Source organism: Pelophylax lessonae, assembly GCF_965119305.1.
Source record: "Pelophylax lessonae genome assembly, chromosome: 5".
Classification (NCBI taxonomy): Eukaryota; Metazoa; Chordata; class Amphibia; order Anura; family Ranidae; genus Pelophylax; species Pelophylax lessonae.
This window is the reverse complement of record NC_138772.1, coordinates 84,092,898-84,105,923: the sequence shown is the minus strand read 5'-3', so window position 1 is coordinate 84,105,923 and position 13,026 is coordinate 84,092,898. Positions and strand designations below refer to the sequence as shown.

General features: G+C 44.5%; 1 protein-coding gene across 1 annotated transcript in view; it reads right to left on the bottom strand.

Annotated features, from left to right (window-relative positions):
- Positions 1–12,253, bottom strand: part of JCAD (junctional cadherin 5 associated) — a 180,821-nt gene extending 168,568 nt beyond the window's left edge. Inside the window, exon 1 of the mRNA XM_082258124.1 lies at positions 12,160–12,253. The gene's annotated coding sequence lies outside the window, so the exon portion shown is untranslated. The remainder of the gene's footprint in view (positions 1–12,159) is intronic.
- Between the last annotated feature and the right edge of the window lie 773 nt (positions 12,254–13,026).

The window sequence follows — 13,026 nt, the reverse complement described above, 5'->3', positions numbered from 1 at the left end:
CCCCACGGGGAGGGTCTTCTTATCATCATCATGAGTTAGGAAGTGCAGAATCTTTCTTTTTTTTGTGTGTTGCGAATTCAGCCATACAGATTGTATGGCTGAATTTGCATTGCATTCAGACCAAAGTCGCACAGGACCCTTTTTTTGGTCCCCACCAGAATCGGATCGCATGGGTGTTAACACCTATGTGATCCGATTCATGTCCGAACCGACAGTTCACACTATGATATGCAAACTGATCTGGGGTGTCGTTAACTTTGTATTGACACCCCCAGCGATTTGCATATGGCAGTGTGAACTGTCTGTGAGTTGAGTGCGATGCAGGAACCCGCAGTGGATTCGCAGGGTTCCTGCATCGTATATGGGTGAACTGGCAATTAAACTATTAAAGTGGTATTACTCCTACACTTAGAGGTGCTTCTCATTCTCTTGTATCTATTACTTACAAACTTGCCTGGGGTTTGGCGATGTCTTCCCACAGTTGGTTCTTCATGGATACCGGAGCCAGTTGAGGCTTCCTGAGGAATCACAGCTGGCTCCCACTGCGCATGCGCAAGCTCGCATGGCACTTTGTGAATGGTCCTGCAGCCACCTGGGACATGTGATTTATCCCAGGAGGCCGAGGGAGGGGAGGGGGCAGGGCAAGGCAAAATCTTTATATAAAGCTTGATATATTGTTGACTTCTACTCAATATTTTGTAGGTAAGATGGGGATGTTTCCAGCTGTATTTTATTTCCATAATGAAGATGACTTGATGTCTACCTGCGCATAAGCAGGACTTCATTGTTTTAGTGAAGTTCCATTTTAAAGTGCAAAAATAATGAAAACCCCACGCGCTCAGGTGTAGTTGCCCTATTTTTGCGCTCAGGAGCAACATGTGGTGTGTTCGACCCACTGCCAGCACTGTCAGCAGCCTGTCAAAATCAATGACAGGCTGAAAAACCAGAGTTAGACTTACCGGTAACTATGTTTCTAGGAGTATTCCAGGACAGCAGAGGAGATATAGACTAACTGTAAATACAGTAACCTTGTCCATTCAGGCTCCCCCCCCCCCCCCCCATAGACGTGCGCACAGGCACACCCTAATCACCCTGTGCTGTGCAGATTTCCCCTGCTGCTTGGTTGCAGAGAAAGGGACTGGGGAATCTCTGTCCTCAGTCCCTTTCTCTGTCCCAAATGTTAGACATTAGGGGTCTGTGGGGCTTCTAAAAAATTGTAAAAAAAAATAAAGTCATACTAAATTATTTAAAAAAAAATAAAAATTAAAAAAAAAAGTTGTAAAAAAGTAATAATAAAAAAATAATACAAATAAACTACTAACACCAACCTCTGTCCTGCTAACATTGTCCACTGCTCTACTGACACTGTCCATTGCCATACTGATATATATATAAATACACATATGTATATATATATATATATATATATATATATATATATATATATATATATATATATATATATATACACTTATAGTATTTATATACAGTGCCTTGCGAAAGTATTCGGTCCCCTTGAACTTTGCGACCTTTTGCCACATTTCAGGCTTCAAACATAAAGATATAAAACTGTCATTTTTTGTGAAGAATCAACAACAAGTGAGACACAATCATGAAGTGGAACGAAATTTATTGGATATTTCAAACTTTGTTAACAAATAAAAAACTGAAAAATTGGGTGTGCAAAATTATTCAGCCCCTTTACTTTCAGTGCAGCAAACTCTCTCCAGAAGTTCAGTGAGGATCTCTGAATGATCCAATGTTGACCTAAATGACTAATGATGATAAATAGAATCCACCTGTGTGTAATCAAGTCTCCGTATAAATGCACCTGCACTGTGATAGTCTCAGAGGTCCGTTTAAAGCGCAGAGATCAACATCAAGAACAAGGAACACACCAGGCAGGTCCGAGATACTGTTGTGGAGAAGTTTAAAGCCAGATTTGGAAAAAAAAAAGATTTCCCAAGCTTTAAACATCCCAAGGAGCACTGTGCAAGCGATAATATTGAAATGGAAGGAGTATCAGACCACTGCAAATCTACGAAGACCTGGCCTTCCCTCTAAACTTTCAGCTCATACAAGGAGAAGACTGATCAGAGATGCAGCCAAGAGGCCCATGATCACTCTGTATGAATTGCAGAGACCTACAGCTGAGGTGGGAGACTCTGTCCATAGGACAACAATCAGTCGTATACTGCACAAATCTGGGCTTTATGGAAGACTGGCAAGAAGAAAGCCATTTCTTAAAGATATCTATAAAAAGTGTTGTTTAAAGTTTTTCACAAGCCACCTGGGAGGCACACCAAACATGTGGAAGAAGGTGCTCTGGTCAGATGAAACCAAAATCGAACTTTTTGGCAACAATGCAAAACGTTATGTTTGGCGTAAAAGCAACACAGCTCATCACCCTGAACACACCATCCCCACTGTCAAACATGGTGGTGGCAGCATCAAGGTTTGGGCCTGCTTTTCTTCAGCAGGGACAGGGAAGATGGTTAAAATTGATGGGAAGATGGATGGAGCCAAATACAGGACCATTCTGGAAGAAAACCTGATGGAGTCTGCAAAAGACCTGAGACTGTGATGGAGATTTGTCTTCCAACAAAACAATGATCCAAAACATAAAGCAAAATCTACAATGGAATGGTTCACAAATAAACATAACCAGGTGTTAGAATGGCCAAGTCAAAGTCCAGACCTGAATCCAATCGAGAATCTGTGGAAAGAACTGAAAACTGCTGTTCACAAATGCTCTCCATCCAACCTCACTGAGCTCGAGCTGTTTTGCAAGGAGGAATGGGCAAAAATTTCAGTCTCTCGATGTGCAAAACTGATAGAGACATACCCCAAGCGACTTACAGCTGTAATCGCAGCAAAAGGTGGCGCTACAAAGTATTAACTTAAGGGGGCTGAATAATTTTGCACGCCCAATTTTTCAGTTTTTTATTTGTTAAAAAAGTTTGAAATATCCAATAAATTTTGTTCCACTTGATGATTGTGTCCCACCTGTTGTTGATTCTTCACAAAAATTACAGTTTTATATCTTTATGTTTGAAGCCTGAAATGTGGCAAAAGGTCGCAAAGTTCAAGGGGGCCGAATACTTTCGCAAGGCACTGTATATGGAGTGCACACCCTAATGCAACAGGCTGCGCACACCTATGCTCCCCCCCCCCAGACCCGCTGAAACTCACCCTGCCAGCGCTCCCCCAGCGCCGTCGCCGACAGTGTCCAGTACGCCCTGTATGCTGGAGCATGCGACCTCCTCCCATTTCTCAGTACTTGGACTCTAGCAGCCATTTGCTAGGCCTAAACCCTGTTGTATGATAGAGGGAGTGATGTCACTGCTCCCCCTGACCTCTGATACCCGGGGGGAATTTAGTGCTGGCTGCGAGGGGGTGTTGGCAAGGTGAGTATCAATTGCTCAGGGGGGGCAACTTTGCAAAGACACTGTCACTTTGCCCTGAATGAGCAATTCAAATCACTCATGATTGACCCTCTACCCCCACTGGAAGTCTGTTCCAGGCATTTACTACTATTCCTGTAAAATAATATTTCGTAAAGCTTTCCCCAGGTTCCTGATCTTAGTTTCATAAAAAAAAATACTGCCCTCCTAAACCTTATTCACACCCTTATTCATTCATTCACACCCAGACCATTGAAGTAATGCATGATTTGTGCATTGGTGCGCTATGCTACATTTCATTGTGAATTGCACCCAAACACCTCTTCAAACATCATGTGCACTGCAACGCACCACAATACAACTGCATAGCTCTGCACTGAGATAAACTGCAAACAGCGTCTATTTGATGGGATGTGTTGCAGTTTATTAATTTTAAATGTGCTGCTTAACTTAGCATCCTGCAATATGCCTCAATGCAGGAAAATGCATATTCTATAGGGTCAGTTCACACCATAACGCTGTGTGGGCCCATTCACAGCACACTGCGTTATGGTGTGAATGAGCCCTATAGAATACGTGAACACAAAGATGTGAACTCACATGCTTAAACTGTACATAATGTTTAGCTACCATATTAGCATTTAGGGCTTGAGACCGCATTCAATGGGTGGGGGGTATGGTGGCTGAGCAGGCTAGGGAAGATACAGTACCTCCGGATGGTCAGCACTGGGACGCAGACTGCTCACACAAGCACAGATCAGCTTCTAAACTTTGCATAGTTAGTTTAGAACAAGAGAAAAGGGAACTGGCAGGATCAACCAGAAACTTTGGATGGAAGAAGTACATAAAAATGTTGGAGGCTATGATATGTATGGCAGCACCCTCCTAGATAGGTTGCTAGCCAGGTTAGGTAAATGTAGTTCTTATGGCTCTCCTGTAATGAGGAGAACAGCGTGTGATTTGGGCTGCTCTGGGCTCTGCACACTGCAGGTTTAATTGCTTCCCCTGTTTTTTGGAGGATTCCAGAATATAGTGGGTAGAAAAGTCAAATAAGCAGTCTGAAAATTTCTGTGGTTCTAGCCAATCCCTGTGGGAGGGTACCCAGAAGGTGGCAGGGAGAGTCCATAAATAGTCTGAAGACTGAGACAGCCCAGCTACAGATTCACCTGTATTCATCAAGGTCCCAGCTGTGACAGAGTTGGAGGGGCTACTATGCTACAATTCTCTGAAGCTAGAGAGGGATTCCACTGGGTATTCAGTCTGGAAGGTTCACTGAGGAAATGTTCTGCCTGAAGCTAGAAGGCATCCAGATACCCGGGGACACTGTCAGTACAGACAGGATCCTAGTGACTGTTGCTGCTTTTAACCCCTGGTGCACTGACACTAAGGCTTGCCTGGCCTAGAACATTACTTTTGGTGTTCCAGTGCTAATTATTTCCTGAGCCCTTTCTGAAGGGTCTTTTTTAACCGGTTGCCGACCGCCGCAAGTACATATACTGCGGCGGTCAGCCCCGGCCAGGCAAAGTTACGTACCGGTACGTCACTAGCCTGTCACTTGCTTGTGAACCAATAGCGGGCGAGCGCGCGCCTGCGGAGGCGCGCTCCCGCCCCAGCTCGTTCCCTGGGAAGTCCGTGCGTGTGACCGGCGGACCCGATGTCCACCGGTCACTCGCGATCGTCCGCTGTGAAGGGAGAAAGGCAGGCGGCTGATGTAGAAAAGCCGCCTGTCATTCTCCCCTGTGTATGAATAGTGATCATACGGTTCCTACACCAGTAGCCATGTCCAATCACAGTTAGAATCACGCCCCTAGGGACACACTTAACCTCTCCTTCCCCAATAAAGTTAACCCCTTCCCTGCCAGTGTCATTTTGCAGTAACAGTGCATATGTATAGCACTGATTACTGTAGTAATGTCACTGGTAACCCCAAAAGTGTCAAAAATGTCAGTCAAGGGTCCGATTTGTCCGCCGCAATGTTGCAGTACCGCAAAAAAAAAAAATCGCAGATTGCGGCCATTACGCGTTAAAATAAAAAAACACCAAAAATGACAAAAATCTTTCCCTTAGTTAGTAAACGCAATAACTTTTGCGCAAACCAATCAAATACGCTTTTATGATTTTTTTTTTACCAAACATATGTAGCATAAAACAAATTGGCCTAAAATGTTAAAAAATGTTGATTTTTACATTTTTTTTTTGGGAATTTCATATAAAAAAATGTGAAAAATATTGTTATTTTTGCAAAATTGACGCTCTTTTTTGTTTATAGCGCAAAAATTAAAAAATCGCACAGGTGATCAAATACCCCCAAAAGAAAGCTCTGTTTGTGGGAAAAAAAGGATGCCAAATTCGTTTAGGTACAGCGTTGCACGACCGCGCAATTGTCCGTTAAAGTCACGCAGTGCTGAATCGCAAAATAGGCCCTGGTCAGGAAGGGGGTACAATCTTCTGGGGCTTAAGTGGTTAAAGAAGTAGCTTCAGGGAGAAGAGTGTTCTCCCATTCCTGTTTGGTGTTCTGGATTATCTTCATCAAAGTTACTCAGCAATAAACTTTAAAAAATGCAACCCCTAGACTGTTTACTGAGCCAGGGGAATTGAATGTTGCTGTTTGCCTGGATGCTGCTACATTAGTGGGAAGTGAACCTGGGACAGATCAATGGTCGTCACAGGAGTGAATGCTACACTAAAATACACACACATATATATATATACAGTATACATACTATGCTAGAGAGCAGGAGGTGTTGGGAGGAGCGGAGAGGACAATTTGGGCGATATCTGCAGAAGAGGTTGGTGATGTAGCTGGGGGCTTTGTATGTTGTGGTTAGCATTTTGAATTTTATACAATGGGGTAGGGGAAGCCAGTGAAGGGTTTGGCAGAGAGGAGCAGCAGTTATGGATCGGTGAATAAGGTGTATTAGGTGTATTATGCCTCATTTCCACTGAGTGGTACGGTACGGTTCGGTACAGTACGCAATTTTTGCTGTTTCCATTATGAATGGTACCCTAATTCCGAACCGTACCGTACCACTTTATTGGTACCCTTTCGTTGGGGTACCAAGCACATTAGTACCGTACCAACAGGGTGGAGCTACACTCTGCAGAACTTTGATTGGTTGAAAGAGAATCGTTTATCACAGCTTTCCGGCTACACCACACATATCATGAATGGGTACTATTGGCAGTGGAAACGCAATGTGTACTGTTCCGAACCGTACCGTACTGAACCGAACCGTACCGTACCACTCAGTGGAAACGAGGCATAATTCTGAACCGTACCGTACCACTTTTTTTGTACCCTTTCATTGGGGTACCAAGCACATTAGTACCGTACCAACAGGGTGGAGCAATACTGTTGAGGTACTGTTGAGCTTAGGTACTGTTGGCAGTGGAAACGCAAGCCTGATCAAGGTGTACCGTACCAAACCGTACTGAACTGTACCGAACCGTACCGTACCGTACCGCTCAGTGGAAACGAGCCATTAGTGTAGGAGCATTCATAAAAGACTGAAGGGGGGGGGGGGGGGTTAATAGCCTGTGTAAAGGTGGGCCAGTGATAAGGGAGTCGCAGTAGTCAAGGCAGGAACTAACCAAGGAGTAAATAAGTTGTTTTGTGATGTCGTTAGTCAGGAAGGGGCGAATTCTGGAATATACTTTAACCTTTGCAGTGCAGACTCATCCCCACTGCAAGGGAGAATTTTCAAGTTTCCTGGAGTTGGGCTTTAACCCATCAAAAACAGCTAATTTCTGGGTTTGGACTGATCCCAAGGCTGATCCCAAGCTCATCACTACTCAGAAGCACCGTGAAAAGCCTGCTCATCCTGGCTGCCATGGATTGATTGCAGTCAGATAGGTGTAAACTGACTGCACTTGCTGACTTGTATTCTGGATAGCGTTAGCTGAGAGCTGCTACCTAACAGCAGATTTTTCATTTTCACCAGACAGATCTCATTCAATTCAGTTTAAATTAAAACCGAAGGCAAACATACAGACAAATAGAATGGAAATGACGGTTATTTTATTCCTGGACGAATAGAGCGATTGATTATTTTGGAGTAACGATCATTTTTGTGTACTGTTCAAGCCTTAACTCCTGAATGCTGATGATGCAGAAAAAGAACGCTTTGATACGATTGCTATATAAATAGGAAATGTATAAAAAGGCCAATCCGTATCAGAAGGAGAAGAAATGTGTCTCTTTAAAAGGCAGCCGTGAATTAGCCTGGGAAACTCCTGCCTGTTTGGATTGGAGAATGGCTTCTAGATACACTCAGTGATTGGCCAGGCGAGTCTAGGTTGTGTGACAACCTCTATAGATACACAGGACATCACAGTCATAATGTACTATGCTTGCAGGACAAGATCTCAGTACACATCCATTTCAATCAATGCAATAATACAGCAATGGGGACAGCCATATCTATAGGACTGACAGTCCATGGAAGGGTCCAGCTCTGTGACCAACAGTACCCCTCCTCCCCCTTCCTGCCATGTTATGTTCTTTTTGCTTTTTTGTGTTGGGGATTTTTATATAGGGTATGTATTATTAACCCTTTCCCAAACTGTAGATCCATAATAACCTTACATCCAAGAATCTGGAAGGGAGGGTAGAAGGGTGCAAGACAACAAAAAATGACCTTACACCCCAAAAAAGTTAACTCCTCCTCTGGTTCTGGGTCATGCAATCTGAAGCCGCAGTGGCTAAAACCGCCAGTAAACAAGCTGCATGTGAGCAACATCCTGGATTTCCTTGCACAATTCACTGCAATTGAGCAATACAGCTAAGTACAGGGCCTGCCCTATCTGTGATTGGACAACGAAGGAGCAGCAGCATACAGATGAGGTTATCACTCTGCTCTCTCCTCCAGTCAGCATCAGGGCCTAATAAACGGAGATGCCTCTCTTATGCTGCTGCATTAGGGTGCTACTATCAAGATCTGTGCTAAAGGAAAGAAATACCCCTCAACATACCTTTAGGCCATAGATGGATCGAAATTCGCCCAGGTCAGCAGGGACTGGTTACATTTTGATCCATCTATGGGCAGGCTGCTTGTACTGAAGTGGATCCATCGATCCACTTCAGTATAACCAGCCTGTCAGGATTTTAGTTTGATTCTTGGGAAACCTCTCCCTGTCAAAATACAAAAGCTCCATGGGAGGGATTCCCCCAAGTACACTTAATGTGTTAATGGGGAACCAAGCAATTTAATTACCTGTAACCCGAAAGAAAATTGCTTGATGCATGGCCTCCTTTACTCTGTATTTCATATAAACAGCTACAGTCTCATTCAACAGGATTTCCACAGTGCCTCTGGGTGGATCTGCAGCCTCTTGTCACATGATTCTGTGCTGTGAGTTTTCCCTTTTAGTGATGCTCAGATAACACACTAGTCTGCATTTTTCCATGCTCATAGGGTTATCCTAATAGTAAGGACATTGGCAATCCCAAGGATTTAATGAGTGGGGTAACAGTTTGCAGAAAATGAATGTCAGAATAAACATTAGAGACATTTAGCAGGTAGGTTGTTCCTGTCGGTGACTTTTAACACTACTCTCTCACACTAGCCCAAAGAGTAGCTTTTAATTTCCTGTAGTAATGGATCTTATTCCAACACTCAACCGCTCCAAATGTTATTCCGGAATACAGTCACTATAATGTATTATCCTGACTTGAAACTGAGGACTACAGTCCGCGCAGCAGTACGGGAAGCAGAAGACAAATGATCAATCTCAGAGGAACCGCCATGCACAAATACCTCCATGGACAGTTCCTTATAGGAAACCTTTTCATAGACAATCATGGAGGCTGCCATTGCTGACCTTCTACTGGAAATGCTAGATTCCTGGCTGTTATGCTGAATTGCTGACTTTAATATTAACTCACCAACCCCAAACAAGAATGCAAAAAAGGATTTTTGACTTTTGTTCTTAGTTGTCTGAATGTAAAACTGTCCTGAGAGAGATATAAAGGATGCCATTGCTAAACTTCTCCTGGAAATGCTATATGCCTGTCTGGTATGCTGAATCGCTGACTGCAGTACTAACTCACTAACCGCAAACAAGGATGCTGATAAAGACTTTTGATGTTTCTTCTTAAATGTCTTAAAGTAAACCCATACTGGGGGGTATACAAGGGTTGCTATCCTTCTGAGAATGCCAGTTGCCTGGCTGTCTCTGGATTCTTACACTCCAATCAATGACCCAGAAGGAGCATGTGGATTAGAAAGTCAGCGAGGTGGCAAACTTCCTGCATACTTATGACCTAGAAAAAATTGAAGCCAGAAGTCCTGCAAAGCAGCTAGGTAATTAGCATTTCCAAAAGGATGTCCACAATGGCAGCCTCCATTCCATACTAAATTTGCAATTCAAAGGCAATTCAACCGTTGAAATATCACTAAAATAGGCAGCAATGTGCCCCTAATTAGAGTGCCCCATCCGTCTTATGCCCTGGTTACAGTGCCTTATGCTTCCTGTGCCCTGGTTACAGTGCCTTATCCTTCTTGTGCCCCGGTTACAATGCCCTATCCTTCTTATGCCCCGGTTACAGTGCCCTATCCTTCTTATGCCCTAGTTACAGTGTCTTATCCTTCTTGTGCCTCGGTTACAGTGCCCTATCCTTCTTATGCCCTGGTTACAGTGCCCTATCCTTCTTATGCCCCGGTTACAGTGCCTTATCCTTCTTGTGCCCCGGTTACAGTGCCTCATCCTTGTTGTGCCCTGGTTACAGTGCCCCAATCAGTTTTGTGCCCAAGTTACAGTGCCCCATCTATCTTTTGCCCTAGTTACAATGTCCTATCTATCTTGTGCCCTGGTTAGAGTGCCCCATTCATCTTTTGCCTCGGTTAGAGTGCCCTATCCTTCTTGTGCCCTGGTCATGGTGCCCAAATCAGTCTTGTGCCTTGGTTACAACGCCCCATCAATCTTGTGCCCTGGTTACAGTGCCCCATCCATCTTGTGCCCTGGTTACAGTGCCTTATCTATCTTGTGCCCTGGTTACAGTGCCCCATCTATCTTGTGTCCTGGTTTTAGTACTCCATGCATCCCGCACCCAGGTTGTAGTGCCCCAACCGTCTTGTGCCCTGGTTACAGTGCCCCAACCATCTCATGTCCTGTTTACAGTGCCCGATCCTTCTTGTGCCCTGGTTACATTGCCCCATCTATCTTGTGCCCTGGTCATGGTGCCCCATCCATCTTGTGTGCTGGTCACAGTGCCCCAATCAGTCTTGTACCCTGGTTACAGTACGCCATCCATTTTGTGCCCTTGTTAAAGTGCCCCATCCGCCATATGCCCTGGTTACAGTGCTCCCTCCGCCTCATGCCCTGGTTACAGTGCCCCAATCAGTCTTGTGCCCTGGTTACAGTGCCCCAATAAGTCTTGTACCCTGGTTACATTGCCCCATCTATTTTGTGCCCTGGTTACAGTGCCCCATCTATCTTGTGCCCTGGTTACAGTGCCCCATCTATCTTGTGCCCCGGTTACAGTGCCCCATTCACCTTGTGCCCTGGTTACAATGTCCAAATCAGTCTTGTACCCTGGTTACAGTGCCCCATCTATCTTGTGCCCAGGTTATAGTGCCCCATTCATCTTGTGCCCTGGTTACAATGCCCCAATCAGTCTTGTACCCTGGTTACAGTGCCCCATCTATTTTGTGCCCCTGTTACCCATTCATCTTGTGCCCTGGTTACAGTGACCCATTCATCTTGTGCCCTGGTTACAATGCCCAATCCGCGTTGTGCCCTGGTTACAGTGCCCCATCTATCTTGTGCCCCGGTTACAGTGCCCCATTCATCTTGTGCCCTGGCTACAATGCCCCATTTGTGTTGTGCTCTGGTTATAGTGTCCCATCTATTTTGTGCCCTGGTTACAGTGCCCCATTCGTCTTGTGCCCTGGTTACAATGCCCCATTCGCGTTGTGCCCTGGTTATAGTGTCACATCTATTTTGTGCCCTGTTACAGTGCCCCATTCGTCTTGTGCCCTGGTTACAGTGCCCCATCTATTTTGTGCCCTGGTTACAATGCCCCATCTATCTTGTGCCCCTGTTACCCATTCGTCCTGTCCCCCGGTTACAGTGCCTTATCTGTCTTGTGACTGGACAGTACTTTGCCACTAAAATCTATGTTATGTCTGTGATTGAACCCCACCCCCAAGTCCCTAGCCCAGAATCTGCACAAAATGCATAATCTACCACCAGAGAAGTGTCAGTGCTGCAACTGCTTCTAAACTAAACCCTGCAACCTAAAAATAATTAAAATAAAAAAGACAACAAATGGAAAATCATTGAGAAATAATACTCAGCTACCTTCCCAAAAAAAATCCAAATTGTCAGAATTGATGAGAGCGTGCCTCCCTGCGTCTGTGTCTCTCCGACACTTCTTTCTGTAGGATTGAAGGTTATCCTCGGAGGCACACTTGTACATGCAGAGAGGAATCTAGGCAGCGGGCACAGTGGGACGGGAAGGTTATGGTGCCATAGCCTCTGTGACAAGCATGCCATAGCAGACATGGAACAAATCTTCCAGCCATACAAGAAACCTGCCTAAAATCCATAGAGAAACTTAGATCCACTTCATCACAAGCAGCTGCTGACTGGCTCTTTTTTTTTATTCTCCCCCCTCTGTCGTAGCTTCTGCTGATTTTCATTTCGTGGGCTTCCAATTAGTTTGGCGGATTAAACGTTCTCCCCCCCACCGTGCATGTATGCAGTGCAGAATTGGTGGTGTGTAGGGAGACACTGAGGAAAGGCAAGGACTTACCTTGTGCGTCCCCCATGCTTGCATCCCCGTCTAGTTGGTGTGCAGCAGCTCCAGAATTGTAATCTAGCACTGCATGAAGCTACTGGTGAGCATGCCTAGTAAATGCAGCCACTTGGAAAAGCAGCGACAAGAGGATAAGGTTCCCTCAACAGCTTAATGATTTTGCAGCCAGTCTGAAAGTTTTAAAGGTGCAAAACGCCAAAGTTTAGCGCCTTAATCGCATCCGCAGACATTTATCGCGTTTATAGCTCGTTTCTATCAATGTCAAAATAAAGGAAAGCTCGCTGCTGTATGGAGGATTTTTAGGCTACATTCGGGCTGCGTTCACATTTTGCGTTTTGTAAACGCACGCAAAATCGCCCTGCTTTTTTGCGATTTGGTGTGCGTATTTGCGCCATACGTGTGACAAGTGTGGCAAAGTAGCTGATGAACTTTTTGGAGCATTGAACTGTGCATTTTTTTAACCGCGTTTTTTTCTGCATTTGATGATCATTTTTTTGTGCATTTTTTTTGACACATTTGTGCGCATTTTTCAACCATCAGACAGCAAAGTAGCTATTGAACCCCTTGGAGCGTTTAACTGTAAGTTTTTTTTAACGCTTTTTTTCTGTAGTTGGTGCTCTTTATTTGCATGACAAACGCGCATTTTTTTTAATGCATTTGGGGTGCCATTACCAGTATAAGGCAATGCATTTTTGCGCATTTCATAAACTTGCACAAAATCGCACTTGTTTGGGAAACGCTAAAGTGAGAATGCAGCCTTATACTAGCATTCTTGCATTGCGGTTCTTTAAAAGTGAGATAAATTATATTGGAAGTGTAAAAAAACGTAATGCGTATTAGATCAAGTTTGCTTGCATTTAGATG